The 22,315-nt window shown below is 34.1% G+C and overlaps 1 pseudogene; it reads right to left on the bottom strand.

Moving 5' to 3' along the window:
* Window positions 1-12,134: 12,134 nt before the first annotated feature.
* On the bottom strand, window positions 12,135-17,652 carry LOC139840572 (receptor-like kinase TMK4; annotated as a pseudogene).
* Window positions 17,653-22,315: the final 4,663 nt, after the last annotated feature.

Here is a 22,315-nt window from a genome sequence, read left to right as displayed (position 1 = left end):
TAACATTAAAAGAAAAGATATAGAATTTGAAATTGGAGAGATGGTCATGCTTAAAGTTGCACCTTGGAAAGGCGTTGTTCGATTTGGTAAACGAGGGAAATTAAATCCAAGGTATATTGGACCATTCAAGATTATTGATCGTGTCGGACCAGTAGCTTACCGACTAGAGTTACCTCAACAACTCGCGGCTGTACATAACACTTTCCACGTCTCGAATTTAAAGAAATGTTTTGCTAAAGAAGATCTCACTATTCCGTTAGATGAAATCCAAATCAACGAAAAACTCCAATTCATCGAAGAACCCGTCGAAATAATGGATCGTGAGGTTAAAAGACTTAAGCAAAACAAGATACCAATTGTTAAGGTTCGATGGAATGCTCGTAGAGGACCCGAGTTCACCTGGGAGCGTGAAGATCAGATGAAGAAGAAATACCCGCATCTATTTCCAGAAGATTCGTCAACACCTTCAACAGCTTAAAATTTCGGGACGAAATTTATTTAACGGGTAGGTACTGTAGTGACCCGAACTTTTCCATGTTTATATATATTAATTGAGATTGATATTTACATGATTAAATGTTTCCAACATGTTAAGCAATCAAACTTTTTAAGACTTGATTAATTGAAATATGTTTCATATAGACAATTGACCACCCAAGTTGATCGGTGATTCACGAACGTTAAAACTTGTAAAAACTATATGATGACATATATATGGATATATATATAGTTAACATGATACTATGATAAGAAAACATATCATAAAGTATATTAACAATGAACTACATATGTAAAAACAAGACTACTAACTTAATGATTTTTAAACGAGACATATATGTAACGATTATCGTTGTAAAGACATTTAATATATATATATCATATTAAGAGATATTCATACATGATAATATCATGATAATATAATAATTTAAAATCTCATTTGATATTATAAACATTGGGTTAACAACATTTAACAAGATCGTTAACCTAAAGGTTTCAAAACAACACTTACATGTAACGACTAACGATGACTTAACGACTCAGTTAAAATGTATATACATGTAGTGTTTTAATATGTATTTATACACTTTTGAAAGACTTCAATACACTTATCAAAATACTTCTACTTAACAAAAATTCTTACAATTACATCCTCGTTCAGTTTCATCAAAAATTCTACTCGTATGCACCCGTATTCGTACTCGTACAATACACAGCTTTTAGATGTATGTACTATTGGTATATACACTCCAATGATCAGCTCTTAGCAGCCCATGTGAGTCACCTAACACATGTGGGAACCATCATTTGGCAACTAGCATGAAATATCTCATAAAATTACAAAAATATGAGTAATCATTCATGACTTATTTACATGAAAACAAAATTACATATCCTTTATATCTAATCCATACACCAACGACCAAAAACACCTACAAACACTTTCATTCTTCAATTTTCTTCATCTAATTGATCTCTCTCAAGTTCTATCTTCAAGTTCTAAGTGTTCTTCATAAATTCCAAAAGTTCTAGTTTCATAAAATCAAGAATACTTTCAAGTTTGCTAGCTCACTTCCAATCTTGTAAGGTGATCATCCAACCTCAAGAAATCTTTGTTTCTTACAGTAGGTTATCATTCTAATACAAGGTAATAATCATATTCAAACTTTGGTTCAATTTCTATAACTATAACAATCTTATTTCAAGTGATGATCTTACTTGAACTTGTTTTCGTGTCATGATTCTGCTTCAAGAACTTCGAGCCATCCAAGGATCCATTGAAGCTAGATCCATTTTTCTCTTTTCCAGTAGGTTCATCCAAGGAACTTAAGGTAGTAATGATGTTCATAACATCATTCGATTCATACATATAAAGCTATCTTATTCGAAGGTTTAAACTTGTAATCACTAGAACATAGTTTAGTTAATTCTAAACTTGTTCGCAAACAAAAGTTAATCCTTCTAACTTGACTTTTAAAATCAACTAAACACATGTTCTATATCTATATGATATGCTAACTTAATGATTTAAAACCTGGAAACACGAAAAACACCGTAAAACCGGATTTACGTCGTCGTAGTAACACCGCGGGCTGTTTTGGGTTAGTTAATTAAAAACTATGATAAACTTTGATTTAAAAGTTGTTATTCTGAGAAAATGATTTTTATTATGAACATGAAACTATATCCAAAAATTATGGTTAAACTCAAAGTGGAAGTATGTTTTCTAAAATGGTCATCTAGACGTCGTTCTTTCGACTGAAATGACTACCTTTACAAAAACGACTTGTAACTTATTTTTCCGACTAGAAACCTATACTTTTTTTGTTTAGATTCAAAAAATAGAGTTCAATATGAAACCATAGCAATTTGATTCACTCAAAACGGATTTAAAATGAAGAAGTTATGGGTAAAACAAGATTGGATAATTTTTCTCATTTTAGCTACGTGAAAATTGGTAACAAATCTATTCCAACCATAACTTAATCAACTTGTAATATATATTATGTAATCTTGAGATACCATAGACACGTATACAATGTTTCGACCTATCATGTCGACACATCTATATATATTTCGGAACAACCATAGACACTCTATATGTGAATGTTGGAGTTAGCTATACAGGGTTGAGGTTGATTCCAAAATATATATAGTTTGAGTTGTGATCAATACTGAGATACGTATACACTGGGTCGTGGATTGATTCAAGATAATATTTATCGATTTATTTCTGTACATCTAACTGTGGACAACTAGTTGTAGGTTACTAACGAGGACAGCTGACTTAATAAACTTAAAACATCAAAATATATTAAAAGTGTTGTAAATATATTTTGAACATACTTTGATATATATGTATATATTGTTATAGGTTCGTGAATCAACCAGTGGCCAAGTCTTACTTCCCGACGAAGTAAAAATCTGTGAAAGTGAGTTATAGTCCCACTTTTAAAATCTAATATTTTTGGGATGAGAATACATGCAGGTTTTATAAATGATTTACAAAATAGACACAAGTACGTGAAACTACATTCTATGGTTGAATTATCGAAATCGAATATGCCCCTTTTTATTAAGTCTGGTAATCTAAGAATTAGGGAACAGACACCCTAATTGACGCGAATCCTAAAGATAGATCTATTGGGCCTAACAAACCCCATCCAAAGTACCGGATGCTTTAGTACTTCAAAATTTATATCATATCCGAAGGGTGTCCCGGAATGATGGGGATATTCTTATATATGCATCTTGTTATTGTCGGTTACCAGGTGTTCACCATATGAATGATTTTTATCTCTATGTATGGGATGTGTATTGAAATATGAAATCTTGTGGTCTATTGTTACGATTTGATATATATAGGTTAAACCTATAACTCACCAACATTTTTGTTGACGTTTTAAGCATGTTTATTCTCAGGTGATTATTAAGAGCTTCCGCTGTCGCATACTTAAATAAGGACAAGATTTGGAGTCCATGCTTGTATGATATTGTGTAAAAACTGCATTCAAGAAACTTATTTTGTTGTAACATATTTGTATTGTAAACCATTATGTAATGGTCGTGTGTAAATAGGATATTTTAGATTATCATTATTTGATAATCTACGTAAAGCTTTTTAAACCTTTATTGATGAAATAAAGGTTATGGTTTGTTTAAAAATGAATGCAGTCTTTGAAAAACGTCTCATATAGAGGTCAAAACCTCGCAACGAAATCAATTAATATGGAACGTTTTTAATCAATAAGAACGGGACATTTCATATGGGAGACCAACGTGAAAAACTGACACTTTCATGATAGAATTAGTATCTAAGTTAGGGACGCCATCTTATCTTACTAATTGATTAATGTACTTGGTTAACGAGAGTTATATTTAGGGATTTAATTACATTGTTCTTAATAAAAGCAATCCAGATCCTAGGGAATTGAATCTAAGTGAATACCCCTTTATCTATTGAATTCGTATTTTCTTTCTTTGTTTTAATTAGTTTTAAATCACAACCCATTTTACAACTAAAATCTTCAGAATAATTAATAGTTTTCAAATCCTAAACTTTGCTCCCTGTGGACGAATTCGTAAGTATACTATAATAAGATTAGGTGTGTTTTCCGCATATCAAGTTTTTCGCCAAGAATAAGTAACTCTCCCCCACTAAGGGTCTTCACACGAATAGACTTTTCATGGCATGCAATGTCGGCTCTATAACGATCGAGCCAATCCATACCAATGACAATATCGAATTCACCCAAGGTAATCGGGATAAGATCAATTTTAAACGTTTCGGTACCAAACACAATATCACAATCATTACAAACATCAACCCCTAGCACCATCTTACCATCCTCTATTTCAACTTCTAGCGGATGACTTAACTTAGCTAGCGGTTTACCAAGCTTAGACACGAAATGCGAAGACACAAACGACAAATTTGCACCGCTATCAAATGTATCCTTTCCGAATTAAAGTTAACCATGAAAGTACCTGAGACAACTTCATTGGATTGCTTGGCTTCATCATTCGTCATCAAATAATTTCGTCCTCTAGCCGTACCCGCCGCCTTCTCTAACCGTTTAACATGATCGGTGTTCAAATCGGGACAATCCGACTTTCGGTGTCCTTGCTTTTGGCAATTGAAACATGTGAGTTTGTTTCCGGAAGATGGGTTCGGGCAATCACGAGCCATATGACCCATTTGTCCACAATTGTAGCATGTATAAGAAAAACCCCTGGAAGCACTCTTCTTCACGCTATTGACACTTTCGGAACCCTTCTTGCTCTTGCTCTTTTTGCTTGAAAAGCTTGAATGACTCGAACCTTCAAATTTTCTCTTAGAAAAAGAGAAATCACTTCTTTTTGGAACCTCCGGCTCGAAACCCCGGGCTAACTCAAACAATTCATCAAAAGACTTAGCCATTCCCCGACTAATCTTATGCTTCAACTCATCGCTTAGTATACGATAAAAATCTAGCATCAACATTCGGTCATCACCTACATACTCTGGACAAAAACGAGTCTTTGACAAGAAGGTAGACTTGAGAGTAACCAAGTCCATCGAACCTTGTCGCAAATCGCGCAACTCGTCCCAGATTTTGTTAAGGTTGGATGGAGTCTGATATTCATCAAAGAACTCCTTTTTAAACTCATCCCACGTCAAGCTCATACATTGCTCTTCACCATACAACATAATCTTATCGTCCCACCACAACTTAGCCTCTTCGCGCAACATATTAGAACCGTATCTCGTTTTATTCTCGGGAGGACATTCGGCGGTACGGAAATCCCCCTCGATGTCGGAGATCCAACATGTGCTTTTCAACGGATCTCTCACCCCATTGAACATAGGAGGTTGAGCATCCTTGAAATTTTTATAATGGAAGTCCCACCTTCCATGTACCCCATTACCATCACCCCCTTAGCCACGAGGATGGATGTTTCTAGCATCGAGTGTCACTTCGATTGTGGCATTCATTCGCTCGTTTATTAACTCGGTTACTTGCCCATCAACCGATTCTTGGAAAACCTTTTGGACATCCTCAAGAAATTCTGCTCTTTACTTTTTAATGATGGCCTCAACCTTGGCCGTGAACTCAACATCTTCACTCGTGCCCCCTTCATTGTTCTCGGGTCCGTTTCTCGTCTTCATACTATAAAACGAAAATAGGTTAAACAATGAAACGAAAGGACATAACATAAAAGCATATATGTATATCTCACACCGCCCTATCTTGCTCAACAATCGTCGTACATCGCTTGTTTGACACGATTTAAACCTGTAACAATGGTAGCTAATCATTGTTACGTGAGCACGTCGCATTAACTTGCTAGTACAGCGTCTATCTCGCTTGATGATTGCAAATACAACGCAAAACAATTAGCGCATAGCTAGTTCACCTAAACCTAGGCACTAACAAATCTCCGGTCCGACCCGTCTCCTACAAGTCCCGCATAAAGCGCATTCCCAATAAAGTCTAAGTCTAGGTACCTATCTCAAGTAGCCTAAATCCCTTAGACCATGCTCTGATACCACTTGTAACGACCCAAACCTCTTTATACCAAAAATACGACCCAAAAAAAAAAATTTAGACAGTACCACTGGACGGCGTCCAGTACTGAAGGCCAGGACGGCGTCCAATCATTTGGGACGGCGTCCCAATGAACTGCCAGATTCTGATCTAGGGGTCCAACTTACGCGAGCGGAAAACCCACTTCCCGACATTTTTAAATGAAAACCTTTTCACAACATAACAATATAAGTAAAACTAAGAGATTTCCACCATAAGATCGAGTTTACAACATCGGGCCCATATCGGCCGTTTTACGAATTTCGTTCAAAAATACGAGTTTCGACCACAAGAGTTTAAATTCCAAACGACACCTAGAGCATGGTGTTTGGGGTTAAAATACCCACATCTTGGTCGAACTTCCAAAAGCTAAACCCCCGTGAGCCACTACTAATCCAAACGGATACCTTTGCCCTTATCCACGCCGGAGCCTAAAAAGGTAAACAACGAGAGGGTAAGCAAAATGCTTAGTGAATGCAATAATTATACACATACATATATAATATACCTACTTGCAAACACTTACACATATACGGCATACATGCTAGCAACACAATTAGCTTATCATCTCAAATACAAAGCTATTAACCTCCAATACCACAAGCTAGCACAACAATAGCATATATATAACTCGAACAACGTAATATGCTTATGCTACAACACAATAATCATGGTTAACCAATCGTACAAGGAAATGGCACTCGCGAAAGGCCATCGGTGTTCATAACATCCGTTAGTATACTTAACACCTCGTATCACTAAACCCTCGGGTGGCATCTTAACACCTCGACGCTTCACCCTTTACCTTATGGATTAGTGCCTTAACACCTCGGCACTTCACTCCTATGTGGCATCTTAACACCTCGATGCTTCACCCCGAGTAGCGTCTTAACACCTCGACGCTTCACTCGTCACGTGAAACGTGGTGTCTTAATGTAGTGACCCGAACTTTTCCATGTTTATATATATTAATTGAGATTGATATTTACATGATTAAATGTTTCCAACATGTTAAGCAATCAAACTTGTTAAGACTTGATTAATTGAAATATGTTTCATATAGACAATTGACCACCCAAGTTGACCGGCGATTCACGAACGTTAAAACTTGTAAAAATGACATGACGATATATATATGGATATACATATGGTTAACATGAGATTATGATAAGTAAGTATCTCCATAAGTATATTAACAATGAGTTATATACATATAAACAAGACTACTAACTTAAGGATTTCGAAACGAGACATATATGTAACGATTATCGTTGTAACGACATTTAAATATATATATATCATATTAACATATATTAATATATCATAATATCAAGATAATATAATAATTTAACATCTCATTAGATATAATAAACAATGGGTTAACAATATTAATTGAGATCGTTAACTTAAAGGTTTCAAAACAACACTTACATGTAACGACTAACGATGACTTAACGACTCAGTTAAAATGTATATACATGTAGTGTATTTAGATGTATTAAAATACTTTTGGAAGACTTCAAGACATATATCAAAACACTCATACTTAACGAAAATGGTTACAATTACTTTTCCATTCTTTTCTTTCATCAAGAATTCTAGTAGTATTCTTACCCGTATTATACACAGCTTCAAAACGTACTTACTATGAGTATATACCAATAGGAACTAGCATGGGATTCCACTCTTGATTATGTCATGTATGACTAATCAATTTTAACTTCTACCATGAGCTAGTCAACTAACTAGAACTCCTTTTAACCCCACTCACCACTCACCAATTACCACTCATCATTCACTCCATTTCACTTCCAATTCTCTTTCTAATTCTCTCTCAACACACACACACTATTATGAACGTATTTTTCCAGTAGTTAATCATCATCTTCATCAAAAATCACTTCAAGAATCAAGCTATAATCATCATAGGAAGAACACTTCAAGAACACTTCAAAAATCCCTTCAAGTTTACTAATTTACTTCCAAGCTTTCTAATCCATTCCAAGTAATCATCTAAGATCAAGAAACCTTTGTTATATACAGTAGGTTATCTTTCTTATTCAAGGTAATATTCATATTCAAACTTTGATTCAATTTCTATAACTATAAACTATCTTAATTCGAGTAAAAATCTTACTTGAACTTGTTTTTGTGTCATGATCCTACTTCAAGAACTTTCAAGCCATCCAAGATCCTTTGAAGCTAGATCATTTCTTGTCACTTCCAGTAGGTTTACCTACTAAAATTGAGGTAGTAATGATGTTCATAACATCATTCGATTCATATATATAAAACTATCTTATTCGAAGGTTTAAACTCGTAATCACTAGAACATAGTTTAGTTAATTCTAAACTTGTTCGCAAACAAAAGTTAATCCTTCTAACTTGACTTTTAAAATTAAATACACACATGTTCTATATCTATATGATATGCTAACTTAATGATTTAAAACCTGGAAACACGAAAAACACCGTAAAACCGGATTTACGCCGTCGTAGTAACACCGCGGGCTGTTTTGGGTTAGTTAATTAAAAACTATGATAAACTTTGATTTAAAAGTTGTTATTCTGAGAAAATGATTTTTATTATGAACATGAAACTATATCCAAAAATTATGGTTAAACTCAAAGTGGAAGTATGTTTTCTAAAATGGTCATCTAGACGTCGTTCTTTCGACTGAAATGACTACCTTTACAAAAATGACTTGTAACTTATTTTTCTGATTATAAACCTACACTTTTCTGTTTAGATTCATAAAATAGAGTTCAATATGAAACCATAGCAATTTGATTCACTCAAAACGGATTTAAAATGAAGAAGTTATGGGTAAAACAAGATTGGATAATTTTTCTCATTTTAGCTACGTGAAAATTGGTAACAAATCTATTCCAACCATAACTTAATCAACTTGTATTGTATATTATGTAATCTTGAGATACCATAGACACGTATACAATGTTTCGACCTATCATGTCGACACATCTATATATATTTCGGAACAACCATAGACACTCTATATGTGAATGTTGGAGTTAGCTATACAGGGTTGAGGTTGATTCCAAAATATATATAGTTTGAGTTGTGATCAATACTGAGATACGTATACACTGGGTCGTGGATTGATTCAAGATAATATTTATCGATTTATTTCTGTACATCTAACTGTGGACAACTAGTTGTAGGTTACTAACGAGGACAGCTGACTTAATAAACTTAAAACATCAAAATATATTAAAAGTGTTGTAAATATATTTTAAACATACTTTGATATATATGTATATATTGTTATAGGTTCGTGAATCAACCAGTGGCCAAGTCTTACTTCCCGATGAAGTAAAAATCTATGAAAGTGAGTTATAGTCCCACTTTTAAAATCTAATATTTTTGGGATGAGAATACATGCAGGTTTTATAAATGATTTACAAAATAGACACAAGTACGTGAAACTACATTCTATGGTTGAATTATCGAAATCGAATATGCTCCTTTTTATTAAGTCTGGTAATCTAAGAATTAGGGAACAGACACCCTAATTGACGCGAATCCTAAAGATAGATCTATTGGGCCTAACAAACCCCATCCAAAGTACCGGATGCTTTAGTACTTCGAAATTTATATCATATCCGAAGGGTGTCCCGGAATGATGGGGATATTCTTATATATGCATCTTGTTAATGTCGGTTACCAGGTGTTCACCATATGAATGATTTTTATCTCTATGTATGGGATGTGTATTGAAATATGAAATCTTGTGGTCTATTGTTACGATTTGATATATATAGGTTAAACCTATAACTCACCAACATTTTTGTTGACGTTTAAAGCATGTTTATTCTCAGGTGAATACTAAGAGCTTCCGCTGTTGCATACTAAAATAAGGACAAGATTTGGAGTCCATGTTTGTATGATATTGTGTAAAAACTGCATTCAAGAAACTGATTTCGATGTAACATATTTGTATTGTAAACCATTATGTAATGGTCGTGTGTAAACATGATATTTTAGATTATCATTATTTGATAATCTACGTAAAGCTTTTTAAACCTTTATTTATGAAATAAAGGTTATGGTTTGTTTTAAAAATGAATGCAGTCTTTGAAAAACGTCTCATATAGAGGTCAAAACCTCGCAACGAAATCAATTAAAATGGAACGTTTTTAATCAATAAGAACGGGACATTTCACTTAACACTTCGACACTTCACATCTCACGCTACAACAAATAAATACATTATATACATACGCATATAATTATTCCACTCACCTTAAAGTCTTTTGTGAAAGATAACCGAGCTTGCAACCTTCAATGTAACGTACCTATTACATTATGCATATAATCAATCACAAACTCAAGTTGGTCAACAAACTCACTTACCATCCTAGTGTCATTTTAACCCTTAGTGCAATTTCGACCCATTTGAACTTTTAACCCTAATTTTGGTTCAACTTCGCCAAAATCCCTAACACTAGCCAAATATGGTCTTAGTACACTCTTTAACACAAGTTTATCGCATTTTCACACTCATAAGACAACTTGGGCCATCAAAGACTCCCTTGACCCATTTCAAAGTTTACACACCCATTTGGGTTACCACATACTCAATTAATACCCACTTACATAACATCTAGGTGTGCTAGTAGTTAACTAATCAATTTAAGACCCATAAACACATTTAACATTTCAAAACCCTAGGTTAATCATCTTTGAGTCCTCATGACCCAAACTTACCCAAAAACCCCAATGCACTAACAAAATGGGTTTTATGTTCAACACAACCCAAACCCTAACCCTTAAACTAATTAAAATAAAAAAAATCAAGGTTAAGACTTACCACCACAACCACCTCATAGCTAGACACTAGATGGACAACTTTAGAACTTGCACTTTAACCCGAAACAAGCTTCTTCCTCCTTGTTTGAGCTCTCTCTCACACTTAAAAGTGTTTCTCTCTCTAGTATTGAAGTGAAAAAGACGAGGTTGGTGATAATGGAGTTATGACATCCCACTAACTGATCTTGTGGCCCTAAACTCGTCTCAAGTGTGAATTTACCAAAAAGCCCTTTTGAGAGACTTAAAATAAAACAGCTGGTCTGCCAGTTCATCTGGACGGCGTCCAGTCCTTCACTGTTGGACGGCGTCCCCTGTCCTGGACGGCGTCCCACTTAGCTGGAAAAACAGGATCTTACAGATATACCATTTAAACATAGATTTGCTTATTTATTGTTAAAGTGTTTTAGATGATACTCCGTTAATATACATTATAATCATGGTTTTCTCACCAAGAGTAGCAAAAGTCATTGTAAAACACAACAACCATTATTTGAAACAGAAAAGAACATGCACAACATTAATCCTCACAACTTACCAATAGGCTTAATCTCAGCACCCTAGCCGCATGTTTGAATGACATCGTCAAATGCAAGATATGGGAATGAATTGCATATATGGCACTGCATAGAGAAAAAATAAACTATTTAGAATCAAAAACCTTTTGGAAGTAAATCTCTGATTGCATGTTAAAGAAAAGGTCCAACAAATATTCTAATGCTAGAAGTTAAATCTTTTAGGCAACAAAGTTCTTTTACGTTTTAATAATTGTTAGCATCATGACTGATTGTACACTACCCAGCACAACCCACATCAACTAATTTAATCTCATTAGTAAAAATAGCTGGCTTTATTAAGAATCTCACTTCAAACGGCCTGGAATTCAATCCATGTTTCTAACCCATTTAGTATTCCATCTATTTAAATTAACAAAATACCAAATTTGGACAAAATGTAAGTTACATCTTATCAATAATTTAATGCACAATATCAATTTACTCTAACTGCTAAGATTTGGTCTTACCCATATCGACATACAACTTTTAATTCATGTTGTGCACGTCCCTTTATAATTATGACCCAGATTTAGTCATCTAGTTTAAAAAAGTTATCTTTTACACCCCACATACAACCAAAAAGAAGATGATCTATTAAACATTTTAAGCAAAAATAGATTGTAATGCATATGTTACAACTGCCTAACAAACTATTCGTGTGATCCTAACGGTTACAAATTTGCCCATACGAAATAATGAACATGAAAAACATAAATAAAAGAATAATGTATTTCAATTTAGCCATTTAAGGCGACAAAAAATGAAAAAATGTCAACAAAATCAAGCTCAATCGACAGTCCATAGAATCAAATGAGTCCGCAAATCCCGAAGGTTTAGACAGAATACTCGAATGCGTAAACGACACATCAAACGTTCTAGAAGTACCCTCATCTTCTTGCCATATTTGTAGTGCTTGAGGAAGGCTCATTTGTAGGTCAATTCCATAACCATCATCTTTTTCGGGTCGTGAAGGTTTCCATTGTTCTACAAGTGGGCCCAATACATTCACTGCATGACCCATGTCGGGTCTTTGAAACAATTCACGGGCCGTCCAGTGACCCACAAGTTCGGCTACCTTTGTGATGGAATCAAGTGTTTCTTCATCTTCGGTTTCAAGGGTTAGGTCAATGGCCTTTAACATGTTCTCCTTTGAAATAAGGACCCTTCTAAACCAAGTTACCAAATGACACATTTCATCGGGTATGGTTTCGTCTAGTGCTTTTCGACCTGTTATTAGTTCCATTAATACTACTACGAATGCAAAAACATCCACCTTGGTAGTTACTCTTCCAGTAGCTGTTTCAATTGAAAGAATAAAAAAAATTTATTGGAACAAAAAAGCGAACAAATTTAAGTTGTTTGATCAATAAAGCTATCAAATTTAAGTCGTTTGAACAAAAAAGCTATCAAATTTAAGTTGTTTGAACAAAAAAGCTATCAAATTTAAGGTTTTTACACGCACTTTAATGCCAAAATCACAAATCTTGAAGCCAAATGGGTAAACTAAGTTCACTTAAGTTGTTACATTCTTCTTTAATGCAAAAATCATAAATCTTGAAGCCAAATGGGTAAAAAATGTATCATTTAAGTAATTACACGCTTCTTGATAAATCTTGAAGCCAAATGGGTAAAAAATTGGCTGATCAAGAAAAAGAATCCCAAAGACAGATTTTGTGTCTTTTACAAATCTGGCTAAACTCAAAAAAGTTTAAACCTTGAAACCAAATGTGTAGAAAGAACTTGTCATTTTCACTGTTTGATCAACAAAGTTTCATACTTTAAGAGATTTTTGACTTATTAAAGTCTCTTAGCCATAGTTCCAAACTCTTGAAACACAATACAAAACAAATTTTGCCAGTTTAAAGTATGAAACTTGAATGCCAAATTCACAAATCTTGAAGCCAAATCGGGAAAAAAATTACTACATCATTTAACTTGGCTGATAAAGAAAAAGAATCCCAAAGACAGATTTCGGGTCTTCTACAATTCTGCCTACACTCAAAGAAGATTAAACCTTGAAACCAAGTGTGTTGACAAAAACTTGTCATTTTCACTGTTTGATTAAAAAGTTGCATACTTTAAGAGATTTTAGAGTTATTAAAGTCTCTTAGCCATAGTTCCAAACTCTTGAAACAGAATACAAAACAAATTTCACCAGTTTAATAGCTTCAAAGGAATTCAAATATTACTAATGATTGAAACAAGAAAGTACTCACCAGCATACTTGGGCGCGAGATAACCAAACGTTCCAGCAAGTTTAGTCTTAACGGAGTATTTACCATCAGGCGCGTTTTTAACCAATCCAAAATCCGCAACCTTTGCTCTCATATCATCACCAAGAAGAATATTAGACGGTTTCAAATCTCTATGAATAAAACTCGATTGTGCTAAACTATGCAAATACTCAACTCCACGTGCCACATCTAAAGCTATCGAAACCCTTTGTTTTCAACTCAAAAAACACATGTTATGTTCTCTCCATTCAAACAAATGTTGTCTTAATGTCCCTTATGGCATGTACTCATACACCAAAAGCCGCTCGTTACCATTAATAAAATATCCAAGTAAAGCAACTAAATGTCGGTGTCGGACTTTTGTAAGCACCGCAATTTCGGATTGAAATTCGATTAACCCTTTGGTACCCATAACACCCGATTTGATCCTTTTAACCGCAATTTTAGTTCCATCGTGTAATTCGCCTTTATAAACTACCCCAAAACCACCTCTACCTAAAAATGTTTTTTTCACTAAAATTATTTGTTACTTGTCGAAGAACTTGAATCGAAATCACAACATTACCACCTTCAAAACTATTCACTTCACTATGATTATCACCACTACTTTGACTCTGCAACTCACTAAAACCACCACCATAACCATTTACAGTACTTGTAGCATCACTTGTTTTTATTAACTTTTTACTAATTTCGGGACTCTCGACACGACCAAACTTTTGCTGTCTCTTTTTAACACAACATTTGTAAACAACAAAGATAATAATCTCAACAAAAACAAGAACGCCAAGAACAATCCCAACATTAGTTCCGGTCGAACCGGTCGAACCGGGCGAGTTATGAACCAGTCCACTAGAACTTGGTCAGGACCCAGGTGGCACATTAAATCCACCCGAAATAACTTGACCTATAAACGGGTTATCATTAAAAAAAACTTCACATCATTTCGGAATTTTGGTATAATACCAGAAAGATTATTATGTGACACATCAATTTGCTTTAAATTAGGCAAAGATGCCTAAAATCTAAACCCTAAATCCTAAATCTAAACCCTAAACCCTAAATCTTATCCCAAAACCCTTAACCTAAACTCTAAACCGTACACCCTAAATCTAAACCCTAAAACCAAACCTAAAACCTAAAAACTCTAAACCCTAAAATATAATGATGCCACTTTATGCATGTAAAATTACGGAACCAATAAATAATTTAGATCAACAATTTCCCCTGCCTCACCATTTCCTGGCTGCACAATAGGCGTTTTCGTAGCTGAAAAAAAAACTAAGAAAAGACTGCGGGTTTGACCCGCCCATTCCAGTCAAACGGGTTGAATCTTTTGATTGACCCTATAGACAACATAAACAAATGAATCATCAAACAATATCAATCCATCAAAATAAAATTACATATAAACAAATAGAATAGTATCATCACAATTCACAATATATATTATTAAAAAACAAACTCACATTATGAGGTGATAAAAGTTCATAATGGGTCTGTTCTGTTATACAAGGTGAAAGATGCAATGTCTCTTTCGAACTCGAATTCAACTGAGATAATTGAGGGGGTGCTAACATAAGAAAATCTCGAGTCAGAACTTCGTTTTCGTTGACGAAACTCTTTGTTATAGGATCGGGTCTGACGACTGACATTGAAGGACTATCTCTACAATAATCACAAATTTCAACCACTAAAACAAACAGTAACTTTGTAGTAGACATATTATCGCATATATTCACCTGAAAACTGGATATGCAGGCTCGATAGTAGTAGTACCGCCATTGCTAAAAGAAGCTAATTCGTCTGATCTTGAAATGGGCGGAAACTTGCAGTGAAAAGGTGGAACCAGCACATTTTCTAACGAAAAAAGATATGGCATTTTCATGCCAATTACCTGTCATTAACCACCATCAACAAATGTTGTATTAATTTAATAAAAAAAAAAATCAACTCTAACAAACATCATGGCCTAATAGATCACATTTTAATGCAAAATGAATGTGACAAACAAACTAAATGAATTTAAATACAAAATGTGTCACAAATAGTTGAAAAGGTTATATAAAAGAGAAAAAAACACATTTTCTTCCTCTGACCACAATGGATAGTTTTGGATTGAAGGGGGCTCAAACTGAAAATTCGCAACAGATGATAATGAAGTTGTTGTTGAAACATTCACCTACACAAATTTACAAACTTTATCTCAAAATTCTATCTTTATATAAAATCTAACAACATAGACAAAGATAATATAAAAAACAAGGAAACTGAAAAGATTTATCATTTGTATTTGAAAAAGTCGTGGTCTTTGTAGCATTAGATTAGGCGCAGGAGGCCAAATCGGTGCGCTGGTTTCGTGTGTCACACCCAGATTTGGTGATAAGGTTGCACCTGTGTATCTAGAGTGGTCCAAACCATAATTTTGATTCTGATTCTGTTTATGTTTCTCAACATCAAAATGATAATCACCATCATTCCATAATCTACACCAATTACCACCGATACTACCGCCACTTGTCAAATTAGCCGACTTCAAAACAGAGCCGGATGTATCGGATTTGTTCAAAACCAAAGGATGATGATTAGGTGGCAAAGGTGGTGGCAATGGAATCGAACATAAAGAAGCTGGTGGCTGCTACCTAAAGTTAGGAACTCACCGCGAAACCTGAAACCCTAATTTCACATACCAACAAAATCGTTCGTGTAATTAATAGTGACCTATCAGACGACGATGTTTGCAACAAAGGCGGTGACGGCGCGAACGTGATTTGGTGGCGACGAAGGTAATGATCGGTGGTTAGGAGACGTGAAATTTTAGAATAAGAACATACTTGAAATTTGAGAGGATGAGGCGGATCGGTTTTGCGGAATGGAAGATGTTCTTTGATAATTTTGAATGTAACCCATAATTTTATTACAAGCCCGCGTGTTTTTTATTAATTTAAGGGTATTTTAGGTACATTACGAAAGTTTTTTGATTTATTACTTAATAATCAAAGAGGATGAATATGGACCATTAGATTAAATGGTAGATTAATGTCTTTTGTTGATTTAAAGGTCTTAAAGAAGGTTTTGTAAAGATTTATTAGTAATAAAAACCTTCTTTTAAGGTATAAGTAGAAGTAGATATTACTCTTTATCTAAAAATGGGCTGACTAGCTAAAATGGGCTTCAAGGTTTTTAGCCTTCTATGCTGAGACCGGGCTGATGCTCAACTATGATTAGAAATTAAGCTCAACATGAGCCCATCACTCTATACGTAATACATATACTAGGTGATAGACGCGTGTGATTGGGTGACAATTTTGATACTTAAGTTTTACAGTAACAAATAAATTTCTTTAACAACTTATAGTTCATTGTCTTTTTTGGTATACCTGTGTTTTTGATCCATTTTTCGAGCTACTAATTTTAGGGCGACTACTCGTTTTGCGAGTTCCGGAGTCATCGCAGATACACAGGGTAACCATCGTGAACACAAGGAGGATTAATTTTGTTCGTTCCATGAATTCAAACCTTTGACCTCCACTTTTCATCCACTTTGAAAAAGTAGGCCCTAACCACTTTACCACGATTCCCGTGGTTGGTTCACTCTTTCTCTGAAAATCTAATGCTCCCTTCGTCTCAAATCTATTGTCCCCAAACAAAAAACACACAGCTTAATAAAAAGTACCTGATGAATAGACAATGTCCTCCCGAATAGAGAGAAGTTATTTCTCTATCCAGAATGACACACCCAAAGAATAGACAAAGTCTTCCCTCTCAACGTTCTATGGATAAAGAGATTGCTTCCGAATGGACCCCCGGCTGGCCGGCTAATAAGTAGGTTTAAAAAAAGTATGAGGCGGCATGAAAATGGTAGAATAAAATTTTCATAGGTTTTAAACCTGCCTAAAGATCAATTTACGCTCCAAATCAGGTCCGGCTGAATGCAAGAGCAAAGTGCTCAACTGCTCATGGCCCATTATTTTTTAGGGACACAATCCACTTTGTATACTCTAGAAAACTTGGGCCTTATTGTGGTTAAGGTTATAAAGAGGCCTAATTGCTATTGTAATTTTACAGAGAGATTGATTCCGATTGAACCTCCGTTCAATAAGTAGGTTTATTGTAATTTTATAGAGAGATTGCTTTCGAATGGAACTCCGGCCAATAAGTAGGTTTAGAAAAAAGTGTGACACGGCATAATAGTAGTAAAATCAAATTTTTATGAGTTTAAGCCTCCTTAAAATTCAAATTATACTCTAAAGTGTAAAAAATATATTATATATAATATATTGTATGTTGTATACTCCACTAACAACGGAAATTATAATTAAAAGTTAAAATATATTATATATAAAGCTATTTACAGTAGTGAATAGCACGACCTGATTAGTCACATTACTATTCACTCCCTTTTTTTTACGAACTTTAGTTTCTTCAAAATTAATATATATACAAAACTTAAATTAGGCAACACTAAATTAAGGCAATATATATTTATAGGAAAAGAGATGACACTAAACGATCTTTGTTTTTTTAATTTGTGTTTCATGTAATTTGGCTTTTGTTTAAGGGTTATTATTTTGCGCAAGTATTTTTAACTATTGAATTATGTGAGTCTGATTTGTTAAATTCCACAAGATTAAATTGTGCGATTTTACTTTTCTAATATTTGCGCAGCGGAGCGAGCTAACCATTCTTCTTGTTGAAGTCAAATTTAAGTCACAAAATATTCAAATGTTTTTGCTGCACCTAATACATGTAAAAAGGGCTATCAGTAACGGATCGGGTGACACCATACCCATATTCATTTAATTTTTGTTATCCATATATATATCCGTATCCATATTCATATCCATATCCGTCGGGTTAAGCGGGTTAATGGATAATTATCCATATCCATATCAATTAGTTATATTTTGTACAATCGTGAATGGTGTTTACTTTATCCGATCAAAAATAATACTATAGTCATTAATAGTTTATACAATCGGAAGACACAATTTTTACTATTTGTAACACCAAAAGACAATATATGGCGTATTGATATTTCTAAAGTATCAATCGTATATTCATTTCTCGCTTTGTAGGTGACATGAAATTACATTAAAATTTTAAATATCATGAATATACTTAATTCAATGAACCAAACAACTACTCCATAAAAACTAAAAGTAGCTATATATATTTAATGCAAAAATACTTTATAATTATATCAAACCTGATTATATATGTTAATATATTAAATTATTTTGGGTGATCGGGTTTATCAATGGATTGCAAATTTCCATCCATATTCGATCCACCAAACTTATCACCCATATCCATATCAATTGAATCGGATGTTACGTCATTCATATCCATTATACGTGGATCGGATCGGGTGAATATACAACATACATGTAACAAACATCCCTACAATTTAGGAAGAGATAAATACAAATACATAATAGATACATATACAAAATATATCCCGATTATCTTTTATCCTCAATACGCCCCCGCAAGATGGACGATCGATGAGTGAGACCAATCTTGGACATGAAAGCAGCAAACATAGCACGTGATAACGGCTTAGTTAAGGGATCAACGAGCTGATCTCCTGTCAACACATAAGAAACGTGAATGGTGCCCAACTGAACCTGCTCACGAACAAAATGATACACCAACGCAATATGTTTCATGCGAGAGTGAAAAAACCGGATTAGCACTGAGCAACGTGGCACCCAGATTATCATAATCAATCACCGGTTTAGTGGCAGATGACACTCCCATTTCTTTTAACAGATTGCCTAACCATAAAAGTTCAGAAGTAGTCGTAGCAACAGCTTTGTATTCAGATTCATGGACGATTGGGACAAGAACCGTTGCTTCTTCGAACTCCAAGAGATCGGATTGCGACCAAGAAAAACAATATGACCCATAGTAGATGTATAATCAGATGGGATTCAACAAGTTTCATAACAACATTTTCTTAAAGTTTACATCATCACAAAACCAATTTTATGATAGTTAAAGCAAGCGGAAGCATAATGATAAAATCATGTTTATATGTTTAGCCATTTTGTTAAATCCCATGCTAATATCAAGTCTTGAATGTATGCTTACATATATCAAGAAAGGAAGAAGGTTTATACCTCCTCAAGTAAATTGAGGGCTGTTTTGATATGAGCAAGATGATGATAAAATGAAGCAACAACAACCTCTAACTTGAAGCCTCAAGTGTGTAATACCCACAAGCCCTTTTGCACCAACACCACCTTTGATTAGTTAGGATTTTAGACACTTGAATGACCAAGATTACCAAGCTAAACCCTCTCCTTTTTCTTGAAAAAGTTTCGGCCAGCAGCTCTTTTGGGAGAGGGAGAGAGTTTTCAAACTTGCAACTAGAATAAAATTAGTCAATTACTTGGTTAAAGAGTCTAGTCTTGCACTTAAGGAAGTGTGTATGTTGAAAGTACCAAAAGTGAGCATGGGTTGTCTCCTTGGAGTCCCAAAAGCTCCACCCATGTGGTGTTTAATAAGATGTAGTAATAATTTTTTTATAAAACTTGATATTAAACACCATGTACTTATTAAGTTACTTATATATTTTATAAACTAATTTATAAAATATAACACAATATAATTATTTAAACCTATAAATAATTAAATCCTTAATATATATAAATTATCCAAATAATTTATCCCAAGTGATAATATTTTAGAAACTCGATTTTCTAAAATTCAAGTGTCGCGTATTTATTTAATGATCCAATCGTTAAGATTAAATACGTATAAGGTGTCGGTAAGCTTGTTATTGGGTATGACCCAACTTGGATCATAACATATTAGCCACATTAATTTAATATGTCTCTCGGGCATACGAAATACCTTCAATCTCCCACTTGCACGAGAAACATAAGAAATTAATGCAAGTGACGGATACCACCTAACGACCATCCATCACCCCCAATATGTTATGACTTTGTTCCATTCAATAACATCATCCCTTTCGAGTTCCCATCTCGAATATGAATAGGTGAATCTTTCATTTATCCTTTCATCCTAGATGTCATGTTAAATCCAAGAGACACAGAGTGATCACTCTCTTCTAGATTTAACTTTATCGGGCCTTAGACATCTGACTCTCAACGAATAAGAGCGACAAATTCTATCTTGACTACATACGTTCTAGATATATACTTTGTATTCCACCTGAGCTCTTCCTTATGAACTACCATATTTCAGAATAGCGAAGGAAAGAATCAAGGCACAATGCTTGGTAAATGCCCGAATCCAATATGTATCTCAGGTCAGAGGAAATAATGATATTCGCCTTTACTCAAGATTACATGTGATCAACCACAAAGGCTCTATTCAGTAAATCTTGAGGCGGGTCTTCCAATATTTGTATCCCACAAATATCTATGAACCTTGGCAGCAACCTTGCCCCACATTCAGCCTGTGAATGTATAACAATCCAAGTTCATAATAGTCTAAACCTCACACTTGTTCCCACAAATGTGATCTACTACGGAATTTAGAATAATAACTTATTCATGGATAAAATATGCAAAATAGGAACTTGACTCAAAATAAATTAATACCATAATTATATTAATGAGTTTGAACAACTTCGTTCCGTTACAATACTTAAAACAGATCATAACCAATCACTAGAATATCGAAGCCCTAATGCACAAACATGTCCTGCATGTTTTGTTCCATGTAAGAGCTTCGTGAGTGGATCCGCTATTGTAACGACCCGGAAATTTCCGACCAAATTTAAACTCTAATCTCTATATGGTTCCGACACGATAAGCAAAAACCCTAAAGTTGACCCGCACTTTTTCGATCGTTCTATACTTATAAGATTAATATTTACATAAATTAAACCTTACCAACATGATAAGCAATCCAAATTGTTGAGACTTATGTTTTCGAAAAGAGTTTTACACAACGTTTGACCGTCTAGTTTGACCGATGATATCACGAACTATACAATATATGATAATTATACGTTTGTGTATATATATGTATATATACATATTTAACATGATCTAAGAATGTTTTAATATCTCATTTTGTATTAATAACAATAAGTTATAAGTATATTTTGAAACTACTAACTTAAGTTTTCAAAACGATAACCATACGTAACGTTATTTGACTTAAATACTTATGACCTATAATGTTTATACATATATCGTATAAGTAATGTATTTAATCACTTTTAAAGACTTAAATACATAAAACAATATAAGTATATTTACAAAAGATAGCTATATTTGAATCCTCGTTCCGTTTTCTCAAAGATTTCTATACGTATACCTAGGGTATATGTACCCGTATCATACGCAGCTTCTAGATGTATTTACTATTGGTATATACCAATAAAAATCTGCTCCTTAGCAGCCTTAAATGATTAAGAAACATGTGGAACCAACCATTTGTCAAGTAGAATGAATTATTTAGCAAGAAAACAAAGTTAGGTATTTTTTTTTTTCCTTTATAACCTAAAAACGTTTTTATGCATGCACACCATTTCTTCACCCCATTTTCTTATACTTACACTTCCATTTCTCTCTCAAAATACTCTTAACTTCATACTTGATCATCTCCAAGCATTTTCCGCATCATTTAGCTTCAAAAACCTTACTT

The sequence above is a fragment of the Rutidosis leptorrhynchoides genome, chromosome 4, assembly GCF_046630445.1.
Source record: "Rutidosis leptorrhynchoides isolate AG116_Rl617_1_P2 chromosome 4, CSIRO_AGI_Rlap_v1, whole genome shotgun sequence".
Classification (NCBI taxonomy): Eukaryota; Viridiplantae; Streptophyta; class Magnoliopsida; order Asterales; family Asteraceae; genus Rutidosis; species Rutidosis leptorrhynchoides.
This window is presented reverse-complemented; position numbering and strand designations above follow the sequence as displayed.